The sequence below is a fragment of the Myotis myotis genome, unplaced genomic scaffold, assembly GCF_014108235.1.
Source record: "Myotis myotis isolate mMyoMyo1 unplaced genomic scaffold, mMyoMyo1.p scaffold_m19_p_3, whole genome shotgun sequence".
Taxonomy (NCBI): Eukaryota; Metazoa; Chordata; class Mammalia; order Chiroptera; family Vespertilionidae; genus Myotis; species Myotis myotis.
Genome location: NW_023416335.1, coordinates 66,856,099 through 66,859,618, shown reverse-complemented (window position 1 = coordinate 66,859,618; position 3,520 = coordinate 66,856,099).

Here is a 3,520-nt window from a genome sequence, read left to right as displayed (position 1 = left end):
CGTTCAAGGGCATGTACCTTGGTTGTGGGCACATCCCTAGTAGGAGATGTGCAGGAGGCAGCTGATTGATGTTTCTCTCCCATCGATGTTTCTAACTCTCTATCCCTGTCCCTTCCTCTCTGTAAAAAATCAATAAAAAATTTTAAAAAATAAAAAAGAAAATACAAAGACAAATTAAAAAAGAGAAGATTGAATAGGATTTATGAGTTTTTATAAGTAAATAAATACTGAGATATGATCAATTTAAAATAATGCATTTTTGCCTGGCTGAGTGGTTGAATGTCAACCCATGAACCAAGAGGTCATAGGTTCGATTCTAGGTCAGGGCACATGCCCAGGTTGGGAGCTCAATCCCCAGCAGGGGGCATGGAAGAGGCAGCCAATTCATCGATGTTCTCTTTCATCAATGTTTCTATCTCTCCCTTTCCCTTCTTCTCTCTATAAAGTAATTTTTAAAAATATTTTTTAAAAATGCAATTTTATTTACTACATAATTAACAGAATTGATTATACATCTTAATATCACTATACTAGTAAAAAATTATGATTTCAGGTAGGCCCTTAAAAAATTTCCTTGCAAGAGTAGAAAAACTACAGTGTGATTTGATAAATAATTTGTTTTACTAATATATATTGTGCATATATTAGGCTCTAATCACTGTATGATATTTAGAAACTACAAAGAAGAAAATATAGGAATCCTGATACTAAGCTCCTCACAGACTAATGTGGAAGATTTACTAAAAAACAAGCCATATGTAACAATAATTACATTAATTAATACTTGTAATGAAAACAGGTAATTACATCTTGTACAATTACACCTAGTGCAATATCCTATATAATAAAAGGCCAGCCACCATAAGCATAATGACTGGAACAACCGAGACCAGAACCACCATGGCCCCTCTCTGGGCTGGCCCTTCCCCTAAGCAAGAGGTTAGAGGCAATCAGGCAGGCAGGCAGAGTGGTTAGGGGTGATCAGGTAGGCAGACCAGCAGTTAGGGATAATCAGGTAGGCAGGCAAGTGATTAGAGGCGATCAGGTAGGGAGGCCAGTGGTTAGGGGCAACCAGGTAAGCAGGCAGCCCCTCCCCAGGCTGGCTCTGCCCACAAGCAAGCAGTTAGGGGTGATTAGGCAGGTAAGCAAAATGGTTAGGGGTGATCAGGCAGGCAGACCAGTGGTAAGGGGTGATTAGGTAGGCAGGCCAGTGGTTAGGGGTGATCAGGTAGGCAGACAGCCCTCGAAGAGCTGGCCCCACCCCCCAGCAAGCAGTTAGGGGTGATCAGGCAAGCAGGCAGAGTGGTTAGGGGTGATCAAGTAGGCAGGCCAGCAGTTAGGGGTGATCAGGTAGGCAGACAGCCCCTCGCAAGGCTGGCCTCACCCCCCAGCAAAGAAAGAGGGAGGCCCAGGCCACCAGGGGCAACTCTATGGTAGGTGTGCGCCAGCCAGCGATCACCCTGCAGGAGGAGGCCCAGGCCAGCAAGCCATTTCACCCCACACCTGTTGCCTGCAGAGGGAGGCCACTGGTGGCAGGGGAGGTGGGGGTAGCCCTGCACAGATGGCAAGCAGTGGCAGTGGCGGGGGTGGGGCCAGTTGCCTGCTGCTGGGGGAAAGAAAGTCCCTATAGGCCCTGGCGTAGGGACCCTACCCGAGGGGTTCAGGATTGTGAGAGGGTGCAGGCCGGGTTGAGGGACCCCCCCTCCGAGTGCACGAATTTTCATACACCGGGCCTCTAGTACAAAAAGAAGTAAGAAATGCCTTGAAAATTTTGAGGAACTTCATGAAACCAGTTACAGATATAAGCAATGTATTCATGTCCATAAAGCATGACTTGTTCTTCTATCTCCAACACTTAGTAGTGTTGCCAAATACTAGTATACAATTAGTAATGGGAAAATAAGTTAGGCAACTCAGAAGAATATAGTGTGCAGGTGCAGTGAAACAGTAGAAACCGTGAAGAAGCAAAAAATAAAAGTCTGCAAAAGTAAAGAGGAGTCCTTCAGAGGGAATAGAAAATTAATATTTCCCTCTCAAAAGAAAGTCAATAAGCTCCATTTATTGATAGCATGAAGTGCATGAGATATAATCATTGACATAGAGCTTCCTTTCACCCTGATTAAGCCATGGCCACACTTTCCCTAGCACCCTACATATGCTTTGCAGGCACTTATTGGTGTTTATTTGCATTTTTGATAACTTTTGTTTTTGAGATTACCTGAGTAAATCTGTTTCTTGCTGCCATAAAACCTAAGAAAGCAGATATGGTATACTAGTAGGAAATAAGAGTGAAGGTTTTCCAACTGGACAAACATGAATTCACATCCCAGCTCTTGCAAATACTAGGTGTTTGAATTGGCAATATAATCTTTTGGACCCTTAGTTTTCTACTCAGTAAGAATAGTGATATATTTTTCATATTAGTGATTATATTCTATGCTTGATATCTGGCATAAAACAAGCTAATAATAAATATTATTCAGTGGCATTCAATTAACAATATTTATTTATTGAAGAAATAAATAAACTGAGGTAGAAAGGATATTCATTTTCAAGCTCCAGAGTAAAATCACTAATCCTATCTTACTTATTCCAAGTATTTGTGAATGTTTTAATAGAGATTTAGATGGCATGCCTATCAAATTGTCCAATCACATAAAGTCAGTAACACTAGTTAATTCTGGGTAGTAATTACATTTTCAGAATGATCTTGAAGCAAACTATCAATAAAAAATTAAAGTCATGTGTTTGGAATATTTTTTTAAGTGAAGGAAAATTTTCAGCACTGATAAGATTTTAAATGTGACTACTCTTTAAACCAATTATCTGCTAGAAAACTATCTTACAAAAGTAACACAAGCATGCAAGGCTATCCTATATAATAAATGGCTAATATGCAAATAGACTGAATGGTGGAACAACCGAACAACTGGTCACTATGACGTGCACTGACCACCAGGGGGCGTGTGTAGAACATGGAGGGTGTTGGCTGCAGCAGGATGGTGGAGCAGGTGAACAGGGGCACCAGACCAAGGTGAGGCACTGGTCTCTGTCATCGGGACAAACCTCTGGTGGTTACTGAAAATTCTTTGCTCCTGCGTGCCACGATCCCTCCCGGCACTCACACCTACTGCAGGCGCTGGAGCCACTGCTCACAGCCATTGCCAGTTCCAGTCCTGCATGCACCTGCAGCTAGTGCCAGAGACGCTGCTCGCACACGCTGCCTGTGCCTCACGCTGGTCCCGATCACTTGGCTGCCAGCTCTGATCACTCTGAGGGCTTCTCCACTTCCCCCTGCTCCTGTGGGGCAATCGGGGCAGCAGCCACTGCTCGCACCCACTGATGGTACTCGCCCTGCTCGCACCCACTACTGGCGCCAGCCTCAATCACTCCACGCCATTAGTGGGTGGAGCGAGGCCTGCACCATCAGTGTGTGAGAGTAGCAGTGGTGGGAGCAGGGCTGCCCACAGACACGGGACCAGGAATTGCAGTGGATGGGGCCAGGCAGGAGCATGGAGGA